This window comes from Protopterus annectens, chromosome 10.part0 (genome assembly GCF_019279795.1).
Source record: "Protopterus annectens isolate FY-2018-M chromosome 10.part0, PAN1.0, whole genome shotgun sequence".
NCBI classification, from domain to species: Eukaryota; Metazoa; Chordata; order Ceratodontiformes; family Protopteridae; genus Protopterus; species Protopterus annectens.
The window spans coordinates 1,572,291,434-1,572,307,796 of record NC_056744.1 but is presented as its reverse complement, the minus strand read 5'-3'; the positions used below and the strand labels follow the sequence as shown (position 1 = coordinate 1,572,307,796).

General features: G+C 38.7%; 1 protein-coding gene across 1 annotated transcript in view; it reads right to left on the bottom strand.

Annotated features, from left to right (window-relative positions):
• TRIM72 (tripartite motif containing 72) overlaps positions 1 to 16,363 on the bottom strand; it is a 329,875-nt gene that overhangs the window by 191,524 nt on the left and 121,988 nt on the right. The window lies entirely within an intron of this gene.

Sequence of the window (16,363 nt, the reverse complement as noted above, 5' to 3'; positions counted from 1 at the left end):
GATTCCCTTGCTGCAGTCCTGACTATTGGGTATAGTCCGCGTCCCAGTCGGCCCGAATACCAGAGTATAAGGCTGACGTCGGTCATGGCGCCTTAGACTGACGTCAGTACGTCAGGGTACTAATGCGCATGACCGACGTCATTTCCTCAGTCTTTTCTTGCCCCAGATGTCAGAAGACCCAAAAAGACAAGTCCCAAAAACAACCTGCACCAATAAACATGTACAATATATACAGTAATATATATACTAAAAATATAAGCATGTAAACTCACCTACACAACCACCCTGAAACACAGAGGGGAAGGAGGGAGGGTAAATTGGACTGCAGCAAGGGAATCCTCGAACATCTACATTTATGGTAGGTACAAAACTGTACTATGTTCTTCGTCTTCCCTTGCTGCAGTCCTGACTATTGGGTAGAATCCCAAAGCAGAGGTAAGGGAGGCTGGCAAATTATAAAGTAGCAGGAGCTGACAACATGCCTTGTAAAACAGCTGTGGCAAAACCAGCTCTAGTCTTAGAGTATATAGGCAGGTGATAATGCCTAGAGAAAGTATGCACTGAACTCCAAGTAGCTGCTTCCAGAATATCCTTAGTTGCCACCCCCTTAGAAATGCTGTTGAAGTGGCAGTAGCCCTAGTGGAATGAGGCCTAATCCCAGCTGGAACCTCTTTGCCATGATGGGAATAACAAAATGCAATGCAAAAGCCAATCCACCTAGAAATAGTTTGTTTTGACACAGGCTTGCCCTGTGAACTCAAAGCAAAAGAAACAAGTAACTGCTGAGACTGCCTAAAATCTTTAGTCCTGCTCAAATAATAACGCAATTGCCTGTGTACATCTAAAGTGTGCAAAATCTTTTCCCCTTTATTTTGAGGATCTGCAAAAACGTAGGCAAATGAATAGTTTGGTTTAAAGCCACACTAGAAACCACCTTGGCATAAAGGAAGGATTAGTACGTAATGAAACCCTGTCCTTATGGAAAACCAAAGGGCTCTACTGCCATAAGGGCCTGCAACTCAGACACCCTTCTTGCAGAAGTAATAGCCAACAGAAAAGCAGTCTTCCATGACAAATATTTCAATTCAGCAGTAGCTGCAGGCTCAAAAGGTTGTAGAGTAAGTTTTTCCAACACAAAATTGAGATCCCAAGCAGGAGTAGGAGCTCTCGTGGGGTCTTATATTCTTTGCCCCTCTAAGAAACTGCTTGAACAAAGGATGCGAAAACAAAGGTGGGTCACAATCATAGTGAGCTGAAATTGCTGCAGCATGAATCTTTATGGAAGAGAAGGACAAACCTTTGTCCAATAATTCAGTAAGATATTGAAGAGCCACACTCAAATTAGGCTCTGAAATCTCCAAATTCTTTGCTGTACTCCAAAATAAAAATCTCTTCCATTTTTCTGCGTACACTCTCCTAGTACTAGGCCTTCTAGCTTCCATAATCACATTTAAAACTTGTTGAGGAAGCTGAGACCTACCGTGCTTCAACACAGAATATGCCAAGCTGTGAGATGAAGAGATTGAAGCTTGACATTGAGCAGATGACCGTCCTTCTGAGATAACAGATGAGGAATCAGAGGTAAAGGCCATGGAGGCTTCTTTACAAGACTCCTTAGAAGTGGGTACCAGTGTTGCGAGGCCAATCTGGAGCTATCAAAATCATCCTTGGCCTGTCTTGTCTGACCTTTAGTAATACCTTTGGAAGAAGAGGTAGAGGTGGAAAGGCATAGACATGAAGGTTTTCCAACTGAAAGACAGAGCATCCACTTTCCAAGCTGTGTGATGAAACCCCTTTGTGCAATACTTTGGCAGCTGGTGGTTTAGTGGAGAAGCGAACAGATCTATGTCTGGAGTTCCCCATGACACTGTCAATTTCTGAAATACATGAAGATCCAGTTTCCACTCGTGGGGATCCATGATTTGTCTGCTTAATACATCTGCTAGGAGTTCTGTGCTCCTGGCAGAAACCTTACCTGAAGAGTCAGTTGCAGGCTTAACGCAGTCTCCCATAAAATCATTGCTTGCCTGCATAGAGGATAAGAATGTGTTCCCCTTGCTTGTTGATGTACCACATGACAGTTGTGTTGTCTGTCAGAATCAACACCTGCCCTGGAAGAAGTAACTCCTTGAACGCCATCAATGCAAACTGGACTGCTAACATCTCCTTCATGTTGATATGTAGATGCTGTAGTCTGGCAGGCCACTTGTCTTGTATCCACTTTCCATTTAGATGAGCTCCCCAAGCAGTGTCCGAGGCATCTGTCGTTAAAATCTGACTCGCCTCTGGCCGGGTCACAGAGAGTCCCTTGTTTAGGTGACATTCCTGAGCCCACCACAAGAATTCCTTTTGAAGGCAAGGTATTATTTGAATGACAGTGTCCAAATCTTGGCAGTGCTGTGTCCATACATTTTGAGATACCATTGCAGCTTCCTCATATGCAGTTTGGCATTGGGAAGCACCAGAATACAAGATGCCATGAACCCTAATGCTTGAAGGACTGTCCTTGCAGTCAGCACGGACTGATGAGATAGTTGATGGAAGTAAAGTGACAGACTCTTTTGTTTGTCCGGGGTTAAAAGGCCATCTGAGCTGCTGTATTCAGTCTCACACCCAGAAAGCACATGTCTTGAGAGGGTACTAGACTGGACTTTATTTCGTTCACAGAATACCCTAGGCATCTTAGCACTGCTATGACATATTCCAGATGCTGTAGAAGGTGTTCCTTTTCTTGAGCCAGAATCAGGCAGTCGTCCAAGTAAGGATAGATTTGAATGCCTTGAAGCCTGAAGTAAGCTATCACTGGAGCCAGAACCTTTGTGAATACTCTGGGCAGTAGATAAGCCAAAGGGCAATGCAGAGAACTGATAATGAAAATCTCCAGTTTGAAACCGCAGATACTTTCTGCAACTTAGCCTTATAGGCACATGAAGGTAAGCTTCCTTGAGATCCAAAGTTACCATCCAGTGATCCTTGCCCAGCAGAGGTAACAGTTGCTGTAACGTCAACATCTTGAACTTGGGAATGTCCAGATAAGTGTTGAGGATAGATAAATCCAGAATTGGTCTCCACGTGTTCCCCTTCTTTGGTACTAGGAACAGGCGAGAATAAAATCCGAAGCCCCTTTCTGATACAGGGACTGGCTGAATGGCCCCTATCTGGAGTAACTGAGAAACTTGCTTGTGAGCCTCTTTTCTTTGTGGAGGAGGAACATCTGGCATGCCTTTGAAAGGGGGCATTGTGTGGAAATAAAATCTGTAACCGTGATGAATAATATCCAGCACCCATCTGTCTTGAGTGATTAAATCCCAATTTTCTTTGAAAAGAGACAATCTTCCTCCCAAAGGAGCTGCCAGACGAGAGTCCACTGGCAGCTGAAAAGGCAGGTCATTGGTTCTGCTTACGAAAGGACTGACCCCTGCCCTCACCAGAAGTCTGAGCAGGTGAACTGTCTGATCTAGGCCTAAAGAACCTTGAGCCCTGCCCCTACCACGTCTAGACCTACCCCTAGACTGGGAACCATAAGCAGGATATGTCCACCCCTTAGCAGGCCAATTTCTACTAAACTTCGGAGGCTGCACCTGCAAAAAATCTTTAACAGTCTGCATAGACTTAGCTTTGTCCTCCATTTTCTTTAAAACTGCTTCCACAGGCGGTCCAAACAACACATCAGACTGTAAAGGAGCATCCAAAATCCTAGTCTTAACATGCTCAGCTAAATTCTGATCCTTCAACCAGGCATGTCTGCGAAGAACAGAACTAGTAGCAGCCACCCTCGAGGAGGCCTGAACAGCATCAAAACCACACTGCAAAGAATGCTTACCCACTTGTTCAGACACATGAACCAAATCCAGCAATTCTTTACACTCAATACCTTCCGCCAAAGCATCCACCTTAGATTTCAATTGTGAAAGGAGATAATTTTGATATTTCAGCATATGAAACTGACAATTCAACGCCCTCATGGCTAGAGTGGAAGAAGTATATACTTTCTTACCCCACCTATCCAAAGCCCTTGCCTCTTTATCAGAGGGTACAGGATTTTTAACCACAGAAGCTTTAACACCTTTAGGCCCCTGAGAAACAGTTTCTGGGTCCGCCCTGGGACTCTTAAACAAATACTTATGAGCTTCGGGCACCCTATAATACCTATCAGGCTTAACAGGAGCAGGAGGCAAGGAGTCAGGGTTCAGAGAAGCCTCTGCAAAACCATCCTCCACCACATTCAACACAGGAGGAATAGCTAAGGGCCTATGCTGGGGCAAAACAAGAATTCCCTAAGCCTTTTTCTGGAGTCAGAGTAATCTTGGCCTTCCCATTTAAAGTGCTCCCTCATGGAGTGAAGAGTCTCTGAAAATGAAAAATCCTCAGGAGGAGAAGCTGAAGGAGTGGAATCATCCACATCAGAATCAGAATAAGTAGGAAACTCTTGCAAGTCTTCCACAGAAGACTCTGAAGCCTGTGAACACTGTTCAAAACTATCAAACTCCTGTTCCACCCTAGGCCTCTTATCAGGTGGGGGCATAGAACCTCTAATCAGAGTAATCAAATCTTCTGCCATTTTAAGCATATGTTTCTTAGGCACAGAGCCGAAATGCTAGGAGAAGCCCCCACAGAAGCTGAACTTGGCCTACCTCTAAAAGAAGCTTTGGCAACAGAAGGAGAGGCCCTAACTACCTTGGGAAGAGAGGGAAGAACAGTTACCTGAGAAGCCCCTCAGCCTGGCCTACCTCCTGAGAGGGCACATCCTGTAACAGTAAAGTATCTGCCTGAGACTCCATAGAGACTCCTGGCAAAACCTCTGGCTCCCTGAGCCTTCTAAAGGACCGACGTCCGGGACTGCCGGTTCCTCACCCCTAGGCTTCACTGTTTTGTCCTTGCGCTTCTTGGATGAAGCAGGCGTCGGAGCATCCGACGGCATATTATAATTGCAACGCTTCCCAAACACTAACCTAGCACAATCAAGCCTCCTCTTAATAGTGCGCTTGTTAAATCTAGCACAAGAGCGGCAACCAACAACGTCGTGCTCAGGCCCTAAACAAGGTATACACAATGTATGATAATCCCTATGCGGTATCTGCTTCCCACAAGAAATACAGTTATTCACTTTTCTGACATCCGGTTAAATACTGAGGCAAGAAAAACCAAAATGTTCCCAACGGGTTACTTAGCCAACTCTGTTTTCGGTCTGAAACTCCGGTTTCGGAAAATCTCAGAACGCCAACCTGCACTCGCAAAATTGCTTCTGCATCGGACCATGCGGCAAAAAAGACTGAGGAAATGGCGTCGGTCATGCGCATTAGTACCCTGACGTACTGACGTCAGTCTAAGGCGCCATGACCGACGTCAGCCTTATACTCTGGTATTCGGGCCGACTGGGACGCGGACTATACCCAATAGTCAGGACTGCAGCAAGGGAAGACGAAGAACATTCTCTGTTTAGTTTTTGCAGAACAAAAATGAAAACAAATATCTAGTACCAGACACTGCCAAATTGCAAATGAAAGCAGAATGAAATTTTCCTATTAGAAAAAAAACTACCCTACTAAACTCTGTACTCATTACCCAAGCCTTTGCAACACATCCCTGCAGTAAGTTTGTGCTGACTGTCATCTTCTGTAGAGCTTTCTAGTGTTCTTTGAGGGTTATCTAGGTTGGTAACTTCTTCAGATCCTTTTGGGATTTAGCACAAAAAAAAAAAAAAAACAAAAAGAAAATTACAGTTTGTCACAATGATATCACTACAGTCTTCACCTGTGCCTAAGTCCCCCGTTACAAGTAATTCTACTTTTTTTTTGGGGGGGGGGGGTTGTATCTGAAGGCTGTATTCCAAACCCATTCCTTAATTATTTTTGGTTCAAGTCAGGGCTAGATCAATTAAATGATACTACCGATGCCCCCTTTGGTATGTTTCTAACCAGGCATATCGAACAACTGGAATATCCACAGTGGTTCCTTACTAAAAGACTACTGGGAACAAGTAACATGTCCTATTCAGACCACCTCCAAGGCTTATCCCTGTAGTCTGTCTCCTACGTGCTGTTGAGGGGAGAGCTATGCCTGGCCTACAAGGCATTTTCAGACCCCACTCTGATGGAACTCCTGCATATCTGCAAAACAAACAGCACCAGAATTACCCTTTCAAGACTTAAACATTGACTGTACTATAAAAAGGACCTGCTGGAGAGACAGGTTATGTATCCCAGAGACTACCCCTTTTCTGGAACACAGTTCCGCCCCTAACCCAATTCAATTGCAACTTGGACAATTGGATGAGGAACAGGAAATTCATCCCTGGTTTGACACCCATGTCTCTAATGAACTGTTTACAGGCTGCCTGTGTCCATCTCCAGGCACCTGCTTGTAAATGATCCATCTCCCAGGCACCTGCTTGTAAATGGTCTATCTCCCAAACCCCTGCTTACACTTCTCAAAACGTACCAGAACGTGTCAGCGATTTGGGATGTATGCTTCAGCTGAAAAAGGCCCTTGTGGTAGTTAGCCTAGTAAACAGCTATGAATATATGAAACAATACTTGTGAAAAGTGTACGTTGTTCACATGGAAATACTTCAAGAATTTACACTTTTGTAGTGCACAGAGTGCAGTGATTATGCTCTGATATCTGGAAAAAGACAAATTGTTTAAGCACTACTATAGCACAAGACCTGACCTTAACAAATGTTAAGTACCCCTGCTTAACTTGTTAAGGTCAGGTCTTGTGATAAGCAGTCAAATCTACAAGTACTGACCAGCAAAACAACAGTGGCAGAATTAAAAAACAGATTTGTTTCTACTTGCTGTACATACCTCGTATGTGTCCATGACTTCTATTATAAACTTAGAAAGTAGCTAAAATAACAGGATGCGTGTTCAGTTGCATTTTCTGAAGGATATGACGTCTGAAACTCAAATATATATAATTTTTTGAATTCCTTTTTTATCGGTGTTGTGAATTCAATCCCTAGTAACTTGTCTGAAAACCACAAATTTTATGAGGAACATAAAAATGAAGCAAAAATCTGGATATTCTCTGAAAATCTGGGTAGTGGACAGTAATGGCAAGGTGAGTGATTTTCTTTCTGACACCACTCACTAAATGCTTTACAGCTTTAAAATCCAGTAAAAGCCTTGGCAATTTTTTTTCTGTGACTAGTTGTAGATGGAGCATAAAAAGCTCCATGCACTACAGAGAATTTCGATTGGGTCTCCGATCATAACTATTAATTATGCGTTCCCGACAAGGATACCAAGTTACACCTCTCGAGCTTTACTCTTGAGGTGAATTTGTTGGCATCCATGTTTTGAACACATAATAAGCAGGTTATGATTAACAACCTGATCATAACCTTGTATATTATGCAATAATGTGACACTCACTAGTTCTGAACTCGGCTGCTAGCTTCCAAAAAACAAAAACCGGATTCAGACAGAATTCTCAAAAAAGGTCAGATTTTTAACATACATAAAATAAATACATACATTCTTACCTATGGCAACTTCCTATGCCCATCTGTAGTTCCCCTACTCAGCTTCTACATACGCTTTTCTTACACTGTGACAACATACTGGATTTGTAAAAATGTAAATACCAAATGTACTTGCTTCTTTCTCTCTACTGTATCAGCTTCTTTCTCTCACTACTTGTGACTAAGTTAATCATGTCTTTCTGTAATCTGTACATTCCTACTTTATGTAATACCAGTGTAGTTCCCTTAAATATTTTCTTACAGCTATGATTTACACCATACAACTCACATTGGGACTACATTCTGAATTTGCTAAAATGTAAATCTATAATGTTTGTCCGTGTTTTTCGAATCTTAGCACTTATGTTAACTAGTCATACAATAATATGTATATTCTCACTCATGTTATTCTGCCGATTACTGTATTACAGAGATTTTCTCCCTGGCCCTCTGATGAAAAAGGGCTTCTTGACACTACCTGGTAAACAAATGTAAAATAAATAAATACAAACAAACATTTACTGAATGGGACCACCCCAACTCTGGATGTCTATTATTTTACTTTACATTAATTGCCTTTGCAGAGAGCTCTAACTTGGCATATTACTTTGATTTCTACAATTATCTGAATAGGTTCATAACAGGTTACTAGGCTATTGGCCCTAAGGCCTTTATAAGCCTAGCCATGTTATAGCCTTGTTCCCTTATTGACCGAGTTGTATGGTCTATATTTGCAGCGTGATTCTATGAGCAGCACCGACTGCCCATATCCAAGAGGGACATAGGTGACACCCCCGGAGTAAATTTACATTCTCCCAATCAGCTGTCTAAGTTACAAATGGATTAAACTCTTACTCTGAATGGCAGCCATTTGCCAATTCAAAATGACTGTCATCAAGTTTGATTATATCTGCTTCTACAGGTTTCATAATTTTTTATAAGGTCTGTAAACTAACTGAATCTTTTGTTGGCCACCCTGAACTTCAAAGCCCTTAAAAAATTTATTCTCCCTAGACATTATGATTACCAGACAGGAAATCTCTCTGAGAGCAAAGTAAATGCACAACTGCCAAAGGTCAATCATTTTTTCCCCTATGGAATACAATCCTTGCATTGCCATTTCCAGCTGACACTTAATAAAATGTACAGTCTGACAGGTAGTAATGTTTATTTATTTATTAGACAACCACAAGGAAATCAAAAAAAGCGAACAAAAACTGGTAAATCCTCAAGAAGGAACCAAACAGGAACAACTTGCTTATTTCCTTGGGTTTTTTTAATAAATCAAGCACCAACCAAGCGAAAGTCCATACATAAACCAACGTACACGCCAAAAACGGTATTGACGCTATTACAAAACTGCGTTTTCGTTTCACCATATGCACTTCATCAGATAGAAAGCATCCAGTTACACAGTTCTTTTATATCTTAGTTAATTAGAATCAATCAATCCAATTGAATTCACTTTATAACTTTTTGAAACATTTTAAAGTGAAATTAGTGCTGTTTAAAATATAGTGAATCTTAAATTCATTATAAAAACATCCTTTTAAAATTTTAAATATAAATACATCATATGAATTTCATTTATATTAACCTTATATTATCTAAAAATACTAAATTAAAATGTTTTTTAAAAAAAACCCTTAATAATTTTAGTGACCAAAGCATTAAAATCAATCAATAAACATTGACATCTAGTGGTCATTTCTAATTATTGCAACTCTTTCTATTTGCTAATTTAACATACTATAACCAACCAATACTTTGTACTACAAAGACATCCAAAAGACCTTGGGCAAGGAAATTGCACATATCAAATTATAAAAAACATTTCAAGCCATATGTGAGAAGGATGTAACATTTAAAATGAAGAAAATATATTATAAATATTAATACATAACTCTATTTCATTATAGTTTAGCTGCACGCAGCTTTAAAAGAGGCAATATACTAGTGTGTTCATTAAGTCCTGGTGCATTATATGCTTATAGAGTCACTTGCCACCAAAGCTCCCTGTACTCTAATCTTTCTTCCCATAGCCCTCCTCTAATATCTCTTTCGGTGTGTTCAACTACCGAAAATATAAAGCTGGCATCTTTGCATGTTAGGCTATGTTTGTACAGGGCATTGCTTTCTTTACAGTTCTTTATATCATTCAGATGTTCAAAGATTTTCCTTTTCAGTTTCCTTTCTGTTTTTCCCACGTAGAAAGATTGACATTGTTTGCAGGAAGCAAAATACACCAAGCCCATAGAATCACAGTTATAATAGTATTTCTCATTAATTATTGTCCTATTTCTACTTTTGATATGTATAATATTACTATTAGAGATGGCTATACATTGCGAACATCTACCACATTTGTATGTTCCCTTTCTTCTTTTATCCAAGAGGTTTATAGTTCTTTTGTTTTCTAATATATTCCTGATATTTTTGGAATTTTAATACACAGTTTTAATTGAACAAAGGTTCTCTTTGTACAGGTCCATTAATTCATTAAATCTACACCATTCCTTGTTAAATATGTCTCTTATTCTATTATTCATGCTGTTATATTCAAGTGTAAGGGCCAGCTCAAAATTCTCCTTACTATTGTTGTTGACCATCTCATTATCAATTGTGTTTTTAATGTTACCCCCTCTAATAATGGGCAAAAATCTATTATTCCTACCCTTTGTTACCTCATTTCTAATACCTTGTATAAATTCATCCGGGTATCCCCTATTCCGAAACATTTTCTCTAATAGTTCACATTCTAAAAGGAATGCCTCTTCTTCACTGGTCATCCTACATCCCCTTACAAACTGTCCTTTTACAATATTTCTTTTGACATGAAGGGGGTGTGAACTATCAAAGTGTAAGAAAGAATTACAGTAGGTAGATTTCCTGTAAATTTTGGACTCTAATCCATTACCTTTTTTGTAAATTTCCACGTCAAGATATTGTAGGAAGTCTGCAGAAACATGATATGTAAATTTTAAAAAATTACTAGTGTTTTGTATATACTCTAGGAAGGAATATAGTGTATTCTCATCTCCAGTCCAAACTATATCATCAAGATACCTATGGTACATAATCCATGATGAATTGTATGCACTGTGCAAGATGTATTTTTCCTCCCAATTTGCCAAAACTAAATTAGCGTAGGTGGGGGCACAAGCTGCCCCCATAGCTACTCCTTGAATTTGTTTATAAAATTCTCCATTGAAATACAGGAAATTATTCTGTAGAACTAGGTCCATTAACCAAATACTAAGTAACTTATCATTGTTGGAAAGATTCTTTTCCTCATATATAATTTCCTCAAACATTTTACTTCCTTCAGAGTATGGTATTGAGGAAAATAAGTCGACAACATCTATGGTGACAAAAATAATGTTATCTATTCTATTAAGATTTACCAATGAATTCAATAGATCCCAAGAGTCTTTGAGTATATGTTCTTTTTTAATCCATAATTTCTTGGTCATATTATCCACTAATTTAGCTAAGGCATGGGTCTTAGAGCCATCCGCACTAACAATCGGCCTCAGGGGGGGATCTAACATGTTTTTATGGATCTTGGGTATACCGAATATGATAGGAACCTTCGGTTTATCTGTCTTTAAATATTTGAAGGTATCTTGATTAATTAAGCCATCAAATAACATTTCATTAATAGAGATGTCTATTTTGTTATAGGCTATATTGATCTAATTTCTAGATGTAACTTGATATTTATTTTCATCCCAGAGTATTTTATTCATTCTACTCTCATATTCTATATTTTTCCATAATAACTATACCCCCACCCTTGTCCGGTTTCATTATTCTTAAGTTATGATCTAGTTTTAATTCTTCCAGAGTCTGCCCTTCTATCTGGTTCAAATTATACAGTGGTTTTCTTCCAATTATTTCATCTTTTCTAATTTCTTTCTCTAATATTTTCTCTAGGTTCTTCAGATATGGGTTTAAAGGGGGTTATAAATAGAACTACGTTTCAAATTCACATTGTTATATGGTAAGGAACTATTAGAAAGAAGCATTTTAAGATTGATCTTTCTAAGGAATAATTTTATTTCCAGGAAGGCCTTAGTTAGATCTCCCTTGGTAGCTGGTATAAATTTAAGTCCTTTGGAGAGTAGATGAAAATGCCCTTTCTGAAGTTCTAAAGGGCTAAAATTATAAATATTGAAATTACCATACATCCATTTACTACCTTCTCTAGTAATAATATCAAATTCTGAGGGGGTGGTGGGTAAATTAAGAGGTGTATTTAGTACCTCCCTCTTCCCCTTCTCCCCCCCCTCCATTGAAAATTCTCTTCCCTCGCTGACTGTTTGTTCATAATTCTTTCGGATCTTCTTAGTGGGGGAAATTCCTCATCATATATAATTACCTCTTCCTGGGGGTCAATATTACCTAAAGGTGCATTGTCACTTTTATTGTAAAACTTGTTATTATAATATGATGCTTCTTGCATGTACTTCCTAGAATGTGGGTTAGGGTAACTTGTTTTGTTTTCATATTCAAGTATGTCTCTCTCCATGTTTTTAATTTTCCTTTCCACTAAGGTATCTATATCCCTATCTATTTCTTTCCTCATGTTAAAATATTTAGCTTTCTCCTCTTCAATGGAAAAAATAAGGTCACTAGTAATAGCTTTGTCCAAGGTCTCTATTTCTTTAAAAACTACTTCCTGAATTCTATTGTTTTCACCAACCATGAGATGTAACATCTCTAAACCACATTTATTAAAAATGTCAATAAGTTTCAGATGAAAATCCGTTCCTGGTATAACATTATTAGGGTATTTGAATACCCTTAACCCTTTAGGGACAATACTGAGAGAGATGCATTCATTTAAATACATATTTTCTATGTTTAACACTCTATGTTTGTGTAACAGTTTATACAGTTTACTTAAATTGTCTTTGTAAGGAGCGTTGTTAGTCCTTTCTGGGGCTCCGTTAACAAGGTTATTAAAATTGTATTTTTGATGTAACCAGTCTTTTAAGTTACGTGTAGAAGTTACAGTACCTTTAATTTCAGGATGGCGTGTGCATGTATCACGCTTCTCTCCATTAGAGCCTCCATGCATTCCTCCCCTGTTTACCTCTCTGAATACATTCGGAGTGTTAGCTGGGTTAAAAGTATCTTTGAGCAGGTCTTTTTCATAGCCGGCATCCCCTCTCGCACCAATAAGCTGTGATCCTGCATTTTCTTTGGAATTAGATATTTCCACTTCAGACCTTTCGGTCCCTCCGGGGATATTGTGCAACTGTTTCTCATGCGACATTAACAGGGAGGAAGCTACAGGAGTTAGGAGATTGATCGGTTCGGTTAACTGACCAATCAGCTTACGAGTTAACCCAAGGTCCTCCTGCTGCCTTGCAGGAGCTTCCTGTGTTTCCATTAGTAGACAACCACAACGAAAACAAAAGAAGCGAACAAAAACTGGTAAATCCTCAAGAAGGAACCAAACAGGAACAACTTGCTAATTTCCTTGGGTTTTTTAATAAATCAAGCACCAACCAAGCGAAAGTCCATACATAAACCAACGTACACGCCAAAAACTGTATTAACGCTATTAAACAACTGCGTTTTCGTTTCACCATATGCACTTCATCAGATAGAAAGCATCCAATTACACAGTTCTTTTATATCTTAGTTAATTAGAATCAATCAATCCAATTGAATTCACTTTATAAATTTTTGAAACATTTTAAAGTGAAATTAGTGCTGTTTAAAATATAGTGAATCTTAAATTCATTATAAAAACATCCTTTTAAAATTTTAAATATAAATACATCATATGAATTTCATTTATATTAACCTTATATTATCTAAAAATACTAAATTAAAATGTTTTTTTTAAAAAAAACCTTAATAATTTTAGTGACCAAAGCATTAAAATCAATCAATAAACATTGCCATCTAGTGGTCATTTCTAATTATTGCAACTCTGTCTATTTGATAATTTAACAAACTATAACCAACCAATACTTTGTACTACAAAGACATCCAAAAGACATAGAGAGTTATGTATTAATATTTATAATATATTTTCTTCATTTTAAATGTTACATCCTTCTCACATATGGCTTGAAATGTTTTTTATAATTTGATATGTGCAATTTCCTTGCCCAAGGTCTTTTGGATGTCTTTGTAGTACAAAGTATTGGTTGGTTATAGTATGTTAAATTATCAAATAGAAAGAGTTGCAATAATTAGAAATGACCACTAGATGGCAATGTTTATTGATTGATTTTAATGCTTTGGTCACTAAAATTATTAAGGGTTTTTTTTAAAAAACATTTTAATTTAGTATTTTTAGATAATATAAGGTTAATATAAATGAAATTCATATGATGTATTTATATTTAAAATTTTAAAAGGATGTTTTTATAATGAATTTAAGATTCACTATATTTTAAACAGCACTAATTTCACTTTAAAATGCTTCAAAAAGTTATAAAGTGAATTCAATTGGATTGATTGATTCTAATTAACTAAGATATAAAAGAACTGTGTAACTGGATGCTTTCTATCTGATGAAGTGCATATGGTGAAACGAAAACGCAGTTGTGTAATAGCGTTAATACAGTTTTTAGCGTGCACGTTGGTTTATGTATGGATTTTCGCTTGGTTGGTGCTTGATTTATTAAAAAAACCCAAGGAAATAAGCAAGTTGTTCCTGTTTGGTTCCTTCTTGAGGATTTACCAGTTTTTGTTCGCTTTTTTTGATTTCCTTGTGGTTGTCTACTAAATGGAAACACAGGAAGCTCCTGCAAGGCAGCAGGAGGACCTTGGATTAACTCGTAAGCTGATTGGTCAGTTAACCGAACTGATCAATCTTCTAACTCCTGTAGCTGCCTCCCTGTTAACGTCGCATGAGAAACAGTTGCACAATATCCCCGTAGGGACCGAAAGGTCTGAAGTGGAAATATCTAATTCCGAAGAAAACGCAGGATCACAGCTTATTGGTGCGAGAGGGGACGCCGGCTATGAAAAAGACCTGCTCAAAGATAAAAAAACCCAAGGAAATAAGCAAGTTGTTCCTGTTTATTTATTTATATTTAACAGTTGTTTACCGGGAAAGTCTGACTTAGAATGAGCCAATTTTCAGAGGAGGCCTGGAGAGAAATGCTCAAGATGCATGTCTTGGTAACATGGGAGGAAACCGGAGCACCCAGTGGTAACCCACATGAACACAGGGAAGAAATGCAGACTCTGCACAGAAGGTACCCCAGCCAAGAGTCAAACTGGAGAACCTCTTGCTATGAGGTGACAACATTAACCAGTGCACCACTGCGCAGCCAAGACATGAGAGATAAAAATATATTAATTAGTTATACATAACTGCACATTACAATGCTTTTGAAGTTTAAGGACATCACATACATAAACCATTCAAAGTAAGCATAGCTCAACCTCTATACCAAAATAATTAGTGAGAAAGCAAAAAAAGACAGGGCCTATTTTTAAAAGAGCGGTACCACACACTTAAAATGAGACAACAAAAGAAATTATATCAACAATAAACGAAAACACCGCAAGGCACAATTCACTTTCAATATAGCAGCGTTGTGTACACCAAGGACACTCCTTAGATCTTAAAACAGCATGAATTTATTGAAACTTTGTTGTTTTAAAACACAATAAACGACTAAGCGCTTTCGCCAGCAATCTGGCTTCTTCAGAGTCTGAACATGTTTTCTTTGCATTCTGCTTTGTTGGAAGAATAATGACCTTGCAAAATATGTCTTGGACTTGCAAAAAAATTATGACATTTCAGTGGGCTGAACCTACGTTTGCCCACCTACCTAAGTTAATGAACATGGTCCTGCATTTCCACTGCATTTCCACGTTAACTGTAATGATATGAAAAACTTACTTCCTTGTAAAGGCATCTTGTCAAATAGCAAAAGAAAAACAATCCACAGCACCACGGAGAATGAGACATCCAACCAAAAAAAAAACCTTTTGGTTGGACATCTCATTCTCCATGGTGCTGTGGATTGTGTTTCTTTTGCTGGTTTGTCTGCTGGGTCTACCTTTTTCAACATCTTGTCAAATAGTTAATATACTGAATGCCATACTTGTAAATAAATGTGTATGAGGCTGTAGTGCTAAAAAAGGAATTAAATGACTACTCTTCTCTTTTGAGCAAGTAACTTGCTTTTAATTACCCAGAAAAAAAATTAGATGGAGGAAACCTGTTGAATGGACAAAGGAGAATATGCTGTAAAGAGTGAACTAAATGCAAAAACACTCTGGTGAAAAGAAAGCAGAGAAGTATATAACTAAGGCATAAAAACTGAAAAGCACTACACTCTGCTCCTGTGGTTCAGAGGGATAATGCCCTAAATGTAGCTTGGATGACCTACGATCCAGTTTGCAGGCATGGGAGCTGGAGGAAGCATGGCGAGAGGATGGGAGGGGAGGGGCAGGCAGACAGTCAGAGAGCAGCATACAGTATATATTCTGGGGAGAGGAAGGCATCTTGGCTCACCACTTTGGTGACACCTAGTGGGAAATCATGGTGGTGCAGCTTGTGGAGTCTAAACTATGCCATGGTATATACACATAGGTCAGGAGGCGGTTACGCAGGGATGCTCACCCTCCCCAAAAGACTGGAAGCAACAGTGTCCCTTGGAAGCTGCTAAGGGGAAGGAAGCAGACCCAGACATCTGCTATGGCCCTATAACTGCTATTGCATCACACATGCGAACAAACAGGCTGGTGACGGCTCTCACCTCACTGAGAAATGAATGGGCTAGATAAGTCACAAAGGATGATGGTCACAGGCAGAGAGGTTAAGTAAGCACAATTCAAAACTGTAACACTCAGGCTTATAGGTGTTCAAGGACAACATATCATGCCATGAAAACAAATAGTGACAGCAAATTC